This window comes from Pipra filicauda, unplaced genomic scaffold, assembly GCF_003945595.2.
Source record: "Pipra filicauda isolate LSUMZ 115617 unplaced genomic scaffold, ASM394559v2 scaffold146_size1912638_pilon, whole genome shotgun sequence".
Taxonomy (NCBI): Eukaryota; Metazoa; Chordata; class Aves; order Passeriformes; family Pipridae; genus Pipra; species Pipra filicauda.
Window position 1 is genome coordinate 1,692,039 of NW_024103951.1, and position 15,370 is coordinate 1,707,408.

At 42.1% G+C, this 15,370-nt stretch overlaps 1 protein-coding gene across 7 annotated transcripts in view; it reads right to left on the bottom strand.

Annotated features, from left to right (window-relative positions):
- The window catches only part of SPSB4 (splA/ryanodine receptor domain and SOCS box containing 4), a 161,319-nt gene that overhangs the window by 82,248 nt on the left and 63,701 nt on the right, over nucleotides 1-15,370 (bottom strand). For 6 of the 7 annotated variants that reach the window (XR_005562577.1, XR_005562579.1, XR_005562578.1 and 3 more), the window contains one exon: nucleotides 8,793-8,937. The gene's annotated coding sequence lies outside the window, so the exon portion shown is untranslated. Of the gene's footprint in view, nucleotides 1-1,418; nucleotides 1,650-8,792; nucleotides 8,938-15,370 lie in introns of those variants that run through there. The other variant, XM_027729354.2, reaches the window with a different exon arrangement.

The following is a 15,370-nucleotide window of genomic DNA, read 5'->3' on the forward strand; positions in this document are numbered from 1 at the left end:
GACAAACATACTGGCAGGATGGCATGGGTGTGAACACAGGGCTCTCCGAGCCTACCAGCACCAGTATGTACTTCCAGAGCAACACCCACATGAGGGCCTCAGCAAGGCACAGAACTGTGAAGTTTTATCATCCTTGTGATGCAGAGAAGTACCGGGCCTCCCTTCAGCCCTGGCAGGGACACTGAGGCACAGGACGGTCATCCAAGGACATCCAGAGTCAGCAGCACGACACTGAGGCACATTAGCTACCAAGGAAACCAGACTTACATGACTAAGGCCAGTTATAAAACTTCCGCTTGTTGTTAAGAGAACATAGGGTATCTGGCATTTCTCTGTCAGCAGCCCCAAATAATCTCACAGCAATTTGATATTCACGTCCCTGACGGGCTCCTTTAGTTACAGAAACAACATTAAAAATGTAGCATCCTTCGAGATACCCTGCACAAGTCAGGCCAGTTTCAGCCATAAGCATCAAGAGTAACTCTATGGGGCTATTTTTTCTCCTGATAAGCTCTTTTGCAACATGGAGATATCTTATCAGGGATTGCTTCTGTCACCGGAAGGCAAACAGAAGACTGTGAAAATAGCAGGTATGACTTAAACACCGAAGGGCTGTAGTCTACATCAAACCAGTGGCTGAAGTGGTAGCTGGCCATCTCTCTATATAGGACATTTCCCACCCTGTAGCAGTCTACACTCTAAGTCCTGGGCACAAAGAAATAAATATGATCCGCTGCCAGCACGGACGCTGCCACATCAACGCCGAAGCCTCTCCAGGAATGAATGAGGCTGCGAGGGCAGCGTTCAGCTCCCCTGCCCTTGGTGGTTCTGCAGGAACAGCTTCCTACCAGAGACAGCAAACCCCACTGCCTGGCTCCGAGTTCTCACAACTAACGTGAGGGCAAATTCAGTCAATACCTCCCTTTGTTGAAACACAAGTCTCGCATACAAATTCAGGCTTGTCTTGACAAAGGTTCAGCTTGCCTCTTACTCGTACGGAGAGGACAATTTAGTATTTCAGATCCGTCTAAGTTGAACTGAGGTCTGATTTTTACTGCCTGAAAAAGCATCAAGTAACCACTGTAAAACATTAGCTTGTGGAAATCGTTAGGCAAGAGGTTTTGCTTTCGCCAGCGCGAAGTTAGATTAATTCAGCTCACAAGAAACGTAAATCTCTAGTCATTCAACATCTAGAAAGAATTCTAATATGTAGCTCAGGAAACTAATTTCTACTGTAAACCGTTTCGTTATAAACCAGAAAACGGTGCACAAGTGTATTTCTCTACACACCAGCTTGAAAACCAGCAATGTTTTTTTTTTTAAAAAAAAAAACAACAAACCACAAACGCGTCTCCACACACGGTCCAACAAAACACAGGATTCCCACGAACTGAAGAATTCACCCACCGCAAACTTACCATAAACCCCCGGCACAGCACCGCCGCCGATCCGCTACGCCGGCAGAAAAGGGAATCCCGGGGAAAAGAGACGCGGATCCCAAGTAAACAAACTCGGGAGCCCCCCGTCTCCCCGCCCGCCGGAGCGCGTGTGCCCCGCGCCCGGGAGAGGCTGATCCAGCCGCCGCCTTCCCGCGGGCGCCGGGACGAGCCGCTGCCCCGGGGAGGGAGGCGGGAGGAGCCGGGAGGCGCCGCGGCCCGGACCGCGCCCGGGGGGCTGCGGGGCTCGGCTGGGCTCGGCTGGGCTGCGCTCGGCTCGGCCGGGCCGCCCGGGAGCCCCGCCCGGAGCCCGGGGGCGGCGGCCTGCGGCGGCTACCGGGCTTTGTGCGCGCTGCCTCCCCCTGGGCCGCCCGCCGCCGCCTCATGCGAGAGCCGGCGCAGCTGGGCAGCGCGGCGAGCGCCGAGCCCCCTCGCGAAAGCCGATCCCGCTGATCTCATCACCGCGGGTTACTAATCCAATGACCGGGGAATTAACAGCAGATGGCGACGCCCCTTCGCCCCCGCCCCAGCCCGGTCCGGCCCGGCCCTCGCGGACGCGGCGCGGCGGCAGCTCCGGCACCCGCGGAGCGCAACCCGACAGCGCCCGCCCGCTCCCGCAGCGCGGCCGGGACGGGCGCCCCCGGCAGCCCCCGACTGCCCCCGCCGCTGCTCGCGCGTGAAACTCGCCCTCGGACACCGGCAAACTTTCTTAGCAGCGCCTCATCGCCTACTGCCCGCACCATCCCTGTCCGCACCGTCCCCGGGGCGGACCGAGCGGCGGCTTCGCACCTCCAGGAAGGCACAGCAGCAGCTTCCAGCGTGCCGCTCTGACGGGGAAGCGACGGGCAAATGAAATGCCCGAAGTCCTTCTAGCGAGTCCCTGCTGGCGTCTCATGGTCTGCGAGGAAGAGCCGAGCGGGAGCCGGGCAGGGATGGCACACGGGCTTAGTGCCGCGCATCGGGCAGTGACATGAGAACTAAGCACATACGTTCTTGGGGGCTTGCAGGGGGAGAGGAGAGGATTGCGTTACTGGTCTTTGTAAGCCACGTACGTGCAGGTGAAACTCTAATTACACTTTTCGATGCCAAACCCAACCCCACACTTCTAGATGAGCTTCAAGTCTTCTACAAGGCTACAGGCAAGGCAAGTCCTGTCAAACTGGTGCAGGTTACAGAACAGTCAAAAAGCGAACACTTCCATCACTGCTCATTAATATCAGTAAATAACAACCTAAAAATTAGGGTTTTCTAACCCTAATAAGCTCTGGCCCTAAACCAACCTCCCCCTCTCCCTCTGGGAACACCAGCCTGGGTTCATAGAGATGTTGTGTTTTCCTTCTCACACGTACAGCACTTGGGTCCATGCTCAAGGCAAGAAATGTCAGATGCCGCTACTCGTCACGTTACAAAATTCCTACCCCAAAAATTAGATTATCCACTCTTAGAGACCTTAGACCAGTCCATAAAGGTGACATAAAATAACTGTCTCTTCCAGGGCAAGACAATAAAAACTTACAGAGGTGAAGAACTTACATTAGTAAGTAGTTTTCCTCAAATTCTGTTCTACCTATGCATTATGCTTCTGGGCATGGAGAGGGCAAAGTTTTCCTCCCCTGCGCTTTCACGGTGATACCTATTTCTACATTATTTTTATTTCTTTTACTAAAGTCTGCAGATAGACTTTTAGCAAAGAACTGAGCCAGACAAGAGAAATACCCGTGCTTAGACCATAAAAAAATAGAGAGGAAATTCTGCAAATTCTTTGAGAGTCTTCAGTCAAGAAATCCTCAGGACGAGCTGCAGTAAAACCGGCTGTGTGTTTCACACATGCCATGTAGGCACAAAGTGTCAGATAATGGCAGCACCCCTTCTGTGGAGACCTAGAGGTGCCTCCGGGGGTCAGACACTCCTGAACCCTTATAATATATTTTAGAAGAGAGCACTAAACTCCAGTTCCTCTCCGGGCCCTGCATACACAGCCATTTGGGATGTACAGTAGATAGAAAACAAAGGATGAATGGGAGTTTTCTATATGCTCAACAGTTCTTTAGCCTAGAAAAGGCTTTCTACTGCTTCCCATTCCCTCAGGCAGTCTTTGTCTGGTTTATATATACACATACATGGAAGTCTTGACATGAGTAGTCGTCTGTGCTCTTGCTAGCAGACAAGTTACTGAATTTAAATCTTCTTCTTGCATGTGAGCAGCAGCTAATATCTGTTCCATGGCACTCCCTGGGGAGAGGAGCCCTAGAATGAGCAATGTCTGAACAGAGTCAGTGGGCCAAGTCTGTGCCTTGGAGGATGTTTTGCTTTCTTTTCCTCGGTTTTTAACAGCCTTATTTCTCTTACACACTTTCCCAAAACAGCAGAGTCTCCTAACACTTCTTTTGGCAGCAAGCAGTGTGTTTCCCAGCGTAAGATGGGATGTGGTCCTTCGTGCCTGTGCCAAGCTTGATGCAAAAAGCAAACTTGGAAAGACCTTCTACATGGTTTGTAATACTAATTCTACAAAAGAAGATTAAAGAAATCACATTGGAAGTCAACCTTTGTATCTTTTCAACCAGCTTTAGACACATAGGTCTGAAAAGTGCACAAAGCGGAGATCAATCAGGGAGCCCAGAGTTTTGGGAACACGCTTCATGTGCAAATGTGAAAACACTTGAGGGTGTAGAAAGTGTCATTTTGATTAATGAGGGCTACAACATGCTATTTGTATATAGATGAGAACATAAAAGAATAGGAAACAATCACATTTTAAAATATTAACACAATTTTAAAACAGACTTTGAGCATGGTACAGATACAGCCAGTTCTTTTGAGCTGATCTCACACAAGACCTGAGGAGGAGAGGAAGAGGTGCATGTTTGTGTAACATTATGAACCTTTAAAGATAAACTCTGTAACACAAAACCAACAAAATGAACCATTTGGTAGTTTCTGGAACTGCACATCACAGGTGGCAGAACCCAGGCTGTATCATAAGCATTGTGCATTACTCAGATTCTCTGAAGTCTTCCACTGGTTTGAAATTACCTCACAAAATAAAAATCACAGTCCGAAAGGAAATCTTAAGAATAATATCCATTGTACTTGATTGGGAAACACTATGGTTAGGTGGTGAAGGGCAGGTGAGAAATCTTCTGCCTCTCCAATCACCTTGGAATTGCTGGGCAGACAGTTGAGAGTAAAAGCTGTTCACTGCTGTCCATGAAACAGTAAGTGCAGCTGAGAAAAAAAGATGAGGAAAAAGAAAGTTGATTTAGATCAACTAAATCTTTTTGTGCATGTTCCAGGTAAAGGTAGAGGGGAGAGTTGAGCAAGGCCACAGAGAAAAGGTTATCAGCTGAATGGACAGTATGGACAAAGCCCACCTTCAAGTCCGTAAGACAGCACAAATATACAACTGAGGTTTATCTGTTGTAAAGAACTATGCTCCATTGTATCATATTTTCCATTTATCGTGCCTAAGGGACCCATATTATTTCTAACAGACCTCTTAGGTACAACAATACTAAAATCATCATGCCTACAGAGGAGCCAACACTGAGAATTATGATGAAAATCTTTGTTTTAGATATTTGGATATTTTACATAGTTTGGATATTTTAAATATCCACAGGAGAATATGTGACCTTAGCTATAGTTGTCCAAAGTCCACAAAATTCCCACTCAAGATGTTTAAACCTTAAGAGTATCCCAGTCCTAAATCTCTGCTTCCATGAATGCTGGACATTTGTATGAAAGTATCCAGAGAAACACAGAAGCACATGCCTTTCAAAACTTTTCATTCTGACCTGGCCATACACCAGAAGCCATGAATTTGGACTTTACCACTCCTTGGAGCCTTCCAAAACCATTAACCAGGAACCTAGAGTACATGCATCTCCTAATGAACTGACAACTTGCTACTGAGACTGAGATGTGCTTCCATAGGCCGTTGGGTAGAGGTTAGAATTTACCTTCTTGGAGTTCATCCCCCTAAAACCACAATGACAAAACCCCACAGAGATTAGGAAGTCACACTTGCATAAATGTTTCATTAGTTCAAAGATTCTAAACAGAGGATAAAGATCCTGCATACCCCATTTGAGAAATAAGGATGACATTCAGAAATACTTAAGAATGCAAAAGCAGCCTATTTTAAAATGTCAAAAGTCCACCTATCCAAAACCAGAGCTATTCACAGCCTCAGATGTATTTCCAAAACTTAGTATGTGTTTCATGTCCTATAACACAATCAAGTCTCTTCCCCAAACACATCAGATAAGGGGGAAAAAAATCAGACTACACAAACACAATGCTCTCAGGTAAGAAGAAAGCAGCTCAAGTTCCCTTTCCTTTTCCTCAGTGTTATCTTCATCAGAGCTCATGGTCTCAAGGACTATCTAAAGTAGCTGATTGCTCTGTGGAGCTGGTATTCAAGTCATTCCCTCATGTAAAATTTAGTGGGACATAGACAACTGTAAGTTTCCACCAACAGAGAAACAAGACAGTCCAAGGTTTTTAGGGAAGAGCTTTTTCTTAAACACTGTAATGACTCTTTGGCCTGTGCCAGCAGCAAACAAGGAAGGGACATCTCAGAAGATGCAACATAATCAATTCACAAACAATGGCAAAAGTTATTACTGTACTAAAAACAATCCAAAACTCATTCTACTTACTTATTTAAGGTTCTGCACAACCTAAAGGACAAATTCCAGTGGTTAAATTGCAACACAGAAACCTCTGTCTGAGACTGATCTCTGAGGAGGCAGTTCCTGTTTGGGAAGCCCAGAGAGTCTGTACCTCTACTGGCTGCTGCAGTCCAGGACATACAGGAGTTTTCTCAGAACTTGCTTCAAAACTACATTAGAGCCTTTTAGTCATTACAATGCCACAAACCCCATCAGAACCTGACTGGTGGCTGGTTGACATCATGAGAGTCTGTGGTCTCCACTTTGAACTCCAGTAATGATTGTAATCATCTTTAACAGTGGCTTTAATTTTCAAGTGGTATTACTACCCTGCACTGCCTGGAGTATGTTGCAACAATCATATGCAACTATAGGAAGGTAAATTTCAAACACAAATTTTCCAGTTGAAAGAGATGGATATAGAGTCTGGGATGATGGCTGTTACAGGAACACCTCAAACCAAGTCAGTACACAAGACTGCTGATGCTGTCCGTGATGTTTTGCAAAAGGACAGTGACACAATGAGTTTGGGGTGCAAGTGGATCCTCATTAGCTCACTTAAGTCTCTTTGATGCATCAGTACCATCTCAGCTTGGTTTAGACTAAGTCATGACTGACCCAACCCCCCAGATCATTTGGTCAGCTCAGCTGCAACGCATGTGAAGGAAATTCAGATTAGATGTTACTGCTGTTTCTGCTAATATTGGTACTTGTTCGTTGGGACTGTGAGAGAATAGGTCTTTGTGGCCTCCCGTGGGAAAAGGTTTGACTCTATAGTTAGCAAGAGGTGACTGCATTCTCCTATCTTTTTCTTTTAATGCGAATACATCCCAAAATAATTACTTGTGGAAAGCCAAGAGGTTCATACTTCAGACCACAGGCAATTTGAGTGTGTAAAACCACAGCACATTAGCTGTTCTTTCAAATCCTGTCATGAGCTAACAAGAGTGGGTCTGTCACCCAGACTTCCCCACTATGTATTTCTGGAAATGTAAGTAATAATAATATATTTCTCATACATAGCACCCAGAAATGTTTTAACTGAAAAAGACTGCTTTTGTTTCAAAACTGCTTTCCTAAAATGCTTGGTGGGTAACTTACATAAGATTCCAAAATGTAACTATCAGACAAAGGAAGAGGTAGGTCCAAAAAAGATCGTTCTCTTTGAAAAGCCAGAATTTATCCTGCATTCTGCTTTACTTCTGGAAGAGAAATTCTGCATTTTCCAAAAGTTTTGGAAGCTGTATCAAAGACAGATTTATTCACATCCTCCCAATAAAAATACATTACTGCTGTTACTCAGCACATTCCAAACATTCACCTTTGTTTTACCCTTTATTTTATAGGTTTTCATATATATATCTATCTATATGTATAAAATATTAAGGGAATGTTAGATACACCTAAGAGTTTTACTACTTCATAATCTTACCTCCTATGTTAAAAAGCCTGGTGAAAATTACTACTTCTAAAAAGGTTAAAAAACTGTTTAGATGTTAGAAAAACATGTATTAACAACACGCTTCAGAGAGCTAAAAAAATTTTACATTGACTCATTTTTTCATCATGTTAAAACCCAACCAAACAAAAAACCCCACAACTTTGTTTTCCAACCCTGTAATACTTACTCAAAGATAACATTTAAGTCTGACTAATATCAGTGTGGACTCTTTTTTTGTTCAGACTGACTACCAACATCTGAAACTTCAGGAAACTCCATCTGAAACTCTCAGGATTAATCACATTTTTCTGTTCCCTGATTTGAAGGGCAGAGGAGAGGGAAGAGAGCCTCAAAGGTTTTCAGTTATTGCCATTGGAAATTTCTGGGAATATTCTAGCAACTGCAAAGTCTTCTTGAAAGCATTTTGTTTCAGTAAAATTAAACTGCTAAGAATTCTAGGTATCAAATATGGCCCATGTGAATTCAGAACATACAAAACCAAGTCTGTATTAGTTGCTTAGCTGCAATAATCTAGAAAATAGGATTTAAGAAATATTCTACTAATTCTATGATATGTCAACTTCTGCAGTGCTTGTTTCCTCAGCAAACCCAATAAGTAGTTGTAATTTATTCAGCTTTACCCTACACCCCCCTTCAAGATTTACAACGATACATATCTCCAGCAATTTTCCCCAGGAGATCTTTTGTTTCTTCAACTTGAAAACATCCATTCACATCAAAAGCAAAGTCAGTACAGTTTATTATCCATTAGACAATTTGAATATGATTCTTCTGCTAAAGGCTGTGACTGCAGGCAGCCATCTGGGGTCTGAGCACACAAAAGGCTGTTCGGAAGGGTGTGCGCTCAAAAGCACCACGGGGACAGGGAAGTGTGTGCCTCACAAAGACACCCGATTGTCTTTGGTTTGCTGAGGGCTTTTTTTTTTCTTTTTTTTTTTTTGAGGGTGCCATAAGCATCTATTCAGAGAATTAAGCATGAGGGAGGCAGCACTCAGATGGCAGACGTCAGCTCCAGCAAGGACAGATGGTGAACAAAGGTGAAAAGCACACAAAGCGCGTGGGCCAGGAGAGCAATTCCACCCCTCCCTCGAAACCTCTTACAGCCCTTGTGACATCCTATGCTGTGAAGTGAGAGTGTGGCCCTACAGGGCCACTTTCCAGCACCTTACAGTACCTGCAGGCTCTCTGTTAATATCCTCTGTGAAGCATTGGCTGCCCTACCTGGGACGATGCACAGGGCTCACAGGAGAGATACCATCTCTGTGGAGGAAAACAACATGGACTGCAGCCCAGATACTGGTCTGGCTTTTTGTTCATCAAGGGGAATGAATCCCACCGACTCTCTTTTGGAAGAGAAGCTCAAGGTCTGAGGAAACAAAGAAAACAATCTCATTATTTAACTCACTCAGAATATACACCTGAAAACTATTATTCACTTATATTTCATTCTGTTACAATTGATTTAAAGATAGGGTTCATAAAGTAACAAGCAGCCCTCCAATAGAGCTTTTTCTTATGATGATTTATATGCAGTTTATGCAATGTCAGATATACTACAGCATACGTTCCACTGCTAACTAAACTCTGAAAGACTAAGGGTACTTGTAGCCCAAATTGTACTTCTCTAAAATTAAAAAAAAAATAAAAAAATAAAAATGTTTTACATCATGTTTATACAACAAGGATATAGTGACTCAACAGGCAACAAAGCCCAGATATTTAAATTAAGAGCAGAAATGCCAGCAGAAAAACTGAAAAATCGAAGAGATCATAGGTCAATTTAAACAAGCATAATCAGTCTTCTGATATGGCACAATTCTTGCTGAAATTGTAAAATACTTAAACTACTGCAGTTGCTGCTGTCTATGAGAGAAGAGTAAGTACTTTTTCCTTTTGTAATATTCTCTCTCTTAAAAACATATAATGAAATTAAAAAATGCAGAGGCACTTGCATAAGTGGGTGCACAAAACAACCTCTTAATTTTAAAAAAATTACTGTGGTCTGTCTTTCTTCGTATTCCAAGAAAGAGAGGAATATTTAAAAGTCTTGAAAGACTTTTCTTGTTTTGTGGAACGTTGCCCAGGCATAGACATGTTCAGCATCTTTGGGAAGGTTGTCACTTTAGACTCTGAAAATTGATCCATGAACAAATAGTAGCTCTTTGTGGATTAGCCCATCTGTCTGCCAGATGGGGGGAAAGGTGGTATTGTACTAACAGCTGCTCCAACAAGTTGTGCTGGTTTTGGCTGGGATAGAGTTAATTTTCTTCGTAGTAGCTGATATGGGGCTATGATTTGGATTTGTGCTGGAAACAGTGTTGAGAATGCAGAGATCTTTTTGTTACTGCTGAGCAGTAATTACACAGAATCAGGACTTGTGCTCCCACCAGCGAGTGGGCAGGGGGTGCACAAGGACTGGGAGGGAACACAGCCAGGACAGTGACCCCAAAAAAACTAGGGGGAAGAAGGAAGGGGGGAACATTCAGAGTGATGGTGTTGTTGTCCCAAGGAGCCCTGCTGTCCTGGGGATAACTGAACACCTCCCTGCCCGTGGGAAGTGGTGAATGAATTCCTTGTTGTGCTTTGCTTGCATGTATGGCTTTTGCTTTTCCTGTTAAACTGTATTTATCTCAGCCCACAGATTTTGTCACTTTTACTCTTCTGATTTACCTCCTTCTGACTGGGGGGGAGTGAGCAAGAGGCTGCATGGGGCTCATTCCCCAGCTGGGGTTAAGCCATGGCACAAGGACAGCAGGTCATGGAAGAACAAGGATGAGGAGTAAGGTGAGGAGAGCTGTTATTCAGGAAGCATGTAAATTTTGAATGAGATCAAGATGAGCAAATTTAGAAATGTGTCACTACCATATCAGCACAGAGAAGACACAAGGAAACTTTAAAGATGTGAAAAAGAAATGAAACAAAACTATGCTAATTTATTTATGGAAAGAAGGAAAAACTATTCAGGACTAATATAGAGTCACCTTTGTTATGTGCAGTTTTAGTGTAAAGGCCCCCAAACCTTGAGAACCAGGATTTCTTTTCTATCTCTATCACAGCAGAGCTCCAAACCTCAAAAATGAAAATTAAGTGCATGTGCAGTCAGAGATCTGCTTTGTTTTTTCACCTTTAGAGTTACACGTTAAGTCATCAATCAAATGGTCCTGTTCATATGGATGTAGCTAAGAGCCAGGCAGAATTTTCATTATATCAACCTACTTTTCTTACAAGTTAATGCTACTATCTGTTTTGTTTCTAAGGTGAGTCTGCTTCCCAAATTTTAGTCTTCATTTAGCTTGAGACAAACTCTGATATGCTATTAAAACATCCTACAAGCCAGTTAACAGCTTGAGTTTCCTTGAATTCATGGAGAGGAGAGGACATTTAATGGAAACTGTGGAGAGCGAGAGTGGAAAAATTAACGTTTTTCTGTAGTGGAATTCAAATAAGGACTTTGTAAACTCTAATTTCCTTCCTCCCTCCAGTTACTTGGATCAACACATAGCCTGCAACACAGCATTCCTGCTTACAAGCTATTCAGTTCTAATTAATTTCTTCCTCAATGCCATGATCCAGAGATTTTAACAGCAGAACTGCTTGTTGGGAAGGAGTGCTGTCACATACCTCACTTGGTGACACCAGGAAGAGCCAGTACACGAAACTGGATAGACCAAGAGCTCTTTTCCTTTGAAAGATCAACAAGTTTCTATCTAAAATAGTAGTTGCATGGTATTAAGATTTCACAGTGCTGAACTGCATGCATTTCAGCTGTTTCCACTTCTCTAGAAAATGCTACTTTTCTTCTATGAGGGAAGAAAGCAAAGCAAAGCTTGAGGACACAGTCACAGGAGGTGATGGTGGAGGGTGTGGAGGGAGATTTCACTGTTAGTTTTAGAACTCCAGCATTCCCTGTTAAAAACTTGACACTATAGAGGTAGAGTACTCAATCCTTCCCTCCAGAAATCATTTAGGAACACAAACCTCTCTTCCCTAAAATGTTTTGCCATGGGATGCTGAAGGCAACCATGACTGTGGAGTGTCAGCACCATCTGGGGCATCACCCACAGGACTTTGCCAGTGGAGCAGGGAGGAGAACAGGCCACTCTGGAAGCTCTGTAATTGCATGGTAGGTGAATTGTAAGTCAGCAGCTCTATCATTAAGCTGTAATAATATTACTGCCATGAAGAAAGCTTGGCTCAGAGATTGAGTTAAATTGTATGTTGTCAAACTGTGTTCACATTGGAAAATAAATGAACTCTAGTTCAAATGAAACTTCCCTTAATCATACCTCAACATTACCACATGGTTAATTAGAGGCTTTTTTTAATTAAAAAAAAAAGTTATTTAATAGACAAGATAGCAGGCTTTCAGAAGTTATATATATGCACCTAGTTATTTATTATATAGCTGATCTCCCATCCATATAAATTGCTTCTGCAGTTGCCACACACTTCAAAAAGCTTTTAACTGAAGCTCTTTAGATCAACACAAAGAACTCAGCTTTGACAAGATCCTTTACAGTTTCCTTAGGTTTAAAAAAAAAAAAAAAGTCACACATACAGGATGCCTAAAGCTTTTTTTTTTTTAAAAAAAATACGTCACACTCTCAAAAATGTATTCAAAAGTCTAAAAGATGAAAGGAGGAGGATGCTACAGAAAAACTAAAACCAACAAAAAGCACGTTCAGTAAAGAGGCACTCGCCAAGGCACATTTATTTAAAGTGAACTCTGTGAGCAGGACTGTGTATTGTTCAGCTGGAGAGCTTGGAACTGTCTCTCACGTCAGCAAACTCCCGAGGCAGTGACTCATGTCTTCCCAAGAGTCTGTGTCTGGCTTTGGGTTTTTGCAGGGGGCGTTGCATTTTCTTTGCTTTTGGCTTTTAAGAAGCAGGTGTTGGTTTTATTATTTAAATAATTGCTTGTTTGCTTTTGAAACATTTGAAACCTTGCTATTGAGACATGGGTACATGTGAATGTGTTTCTCTCTGGACTGCTAGATAGTTACACTCGAATGTGAATGGAATAAGGAACTCTTAAACGTTCTCTTTTTTTGTTTGTTTGTTTGTGTTTTTTTCTGAAAGTGGATCCAGATAGTTGAAAAAATTAAATACAATTCAACTGGCATTTCTAAATGTAGTGCAACTATATATATTTACAGATTTTCACTGCAGAAAAGGATTTGTTTACTAAACAAAAAAGTGTTGGTGTTTCTCCTGAAAACAAAACAAACGAAACCACAAAGTAAACAAAAAACTCCCACAAAAACATAAACATCCTAAGAACTAAAAACAACACCCTCAGAAATTCCAAGTAAGGAAAAGCCCAATTCAGATCTACAGATTTTTACCAAAAAAATTACAGAAAAATTTTTTATTCCTCAGTGCAAGATAGTATCTTTATGAACTTCTAAAATTAATGTTAAACATATCTATCTATTAAAAGTTAACTAAATTAAAGATCTGATTAATTATGTAACACTGAGACCATGAGGCATGTAGCTTGAAAAGTTGATGGGAAAAAAAATAAAAAACATTAATTGTAGGACCCTTTATAACCAATTTGAGCTACAAGAAATGGAAAAGTAGCCAAAACATATATAAATATATAAAACATAAATAAAAAACAAATAAAAACCATCTCTTAGCCAAATAAGGTATCAGCTTTTTTTCACTACAACATAGCAAAATGCAGGCTCTAGAAAATCATGTTATGGAAGCAGACAGATTGATTGATAACATTAATTCATGCTGCTGACAACTGAACTTGTAAATTGATGTAGTGTTGCTTTGAGAATATGGAAATTAGAAAAAAAAAAAGAAAATCAATATTTGGTACAGGTACCTGAAATATGTTAAGAAGCTGATTACAATTCAAATTTATTTTTAGGGACCCTTAAGCCGTTTCTAATTAAATGGTGGACTTTTTAAACCAAGTAGAACTGCAGATATCTCCATTTAGTATATTAGAACTGCAGATATCTCCATTTAGTATATTAGAACTGCAGATATCTCCATTATCTTGCCATAAAGGAATAGCTCAGGAAAGATGCTGGAAAAAAACAAGCTGATATGGAAATCTATTATTGTTCTTTTCTTAAAAAACACGGGGATTAATACCTGTTAATTGCATTAGCAAATCAGCACTAAAACAATGACAGGATTAACTAATCTTCAAGACAACGTACCAAAGTTTTAATTGATGTAAAACTTCACTGGAATTGCAGTTGGGAAATACTGAGGAGCAGCAGATGCACACTGGTGCGTCTCAGGCTGGGATCTCCCTGCCTGCCCACTCCCTGTGCCAGCAGCACTGCAGTGCTGGCTCCAGCCAGGAACCTCCCCAAGGTCAGCAAGGGACGAGGCAGAGGCAGAAACCTGCAGAAAGTCTAAGGAACACGTGCACTCTCCCACCCCACAATCTATGAATCTAAGGAAAAGCAATTTAGCTAAGGCTGAATGTTGCTCCTCAACACTTTTAAGGACAAACCCCTTTTTAAGGGCCAGTTCCAAGGGCAACGGACAACAAAGACATTTCCAGAAGCGTGTTCTCATTACTGCTGTGCTTCAAGCAAGCCAGGAAAGTCACTGCTGACCTTGAGCCAACAGAGGAGAGTAGTCCTGTGAAGTCTTGTAAGGGAAAAATACTCCTTAACAAAACAACCTGGAGGAAGCTCTCCACGTTTCCTTTGCAGTCTGTCCCTCCAAGCCTCTTCTGCAAAAGTAAAGTTCTCTCTAAACAAGGAAATTGTCCTGAAATTGGTTAAATGCACAATTAGATTCTCTCTCAGAAGACGGTAATTCTCAGTGTATGAGTTACCTACACCTCTTTGAGCACCTCACCAGGTAGATTTTCTTATAGCAGAGCAAAAAGGATCAATTTAGTAAAACTAATCAGTGTTCTAGTGAACCTAATCCAAAATAAATAGTGTTAGTAAAATGGAGGAAAACCTTAGATTAGGACCTGTTATTTTAAGTTTTATTTCTTATTTTTAGAAAATTAGATTAACATGCATTTTCACACATCTATCACAGAACCATATATCCAGATTAAATGTTCTACTGATACCCAACTCAAGCTTTCTGTGTCAAATTTTTATGTTTTGGTGAAAGGTTACAAAACTACTACAGAGTGTCAGGACAGGTATTTTTAAAGCTATTTCCTTAGTTACTCTTAGGCTGTTTTGTAAGTAGACTCACTTTGAAATGAGTGGCAGATTTGCCATGAATATGAGGAACATTTGTTTGCACAAGTATTGTTTCATTATGTAATGAAAATTCTGCTGTGCAGAAAACAGAAGCTAATCACAACTCACCACACGTGGGGACACCGACAGCCACTGAATAGACAAAATCTACATTAAAACACATCATGGAGATTACAATCTTGTATGGAGCAACCTTTCCACACCAGATTGTCGTGATTCAGAGGTGTTAACAAGTACGTTTATAATATGAGATCATCAAAAGCTCTGAAAGTCTGAGGAAGCCTAACAGCAGAGGTGTGGTTGAGAGTCCAGAGCCCACAACATTTGAGTGTGTTCAAAACCAGGACAGTCAGTTTTCCTGTCCTTTCGCTGAGCACTCACCCATGGAAGGCAGAGCGTAGAGTGCTTCCTATATGGATATGGGCATACTCCTCTAGAGAGCAATTAGAGTTATAATTATTGTTACTTTATCAATCACCTGCTCGGGGTACCTATGGGGATACCCTGTTCTCTATGGGAATCCTCTGAGCCTCAGCTGGCAACCTAAAGGTTGAAGCTCTGAACGAAAGCATGTATACACTGTAATTTAACCCTCGA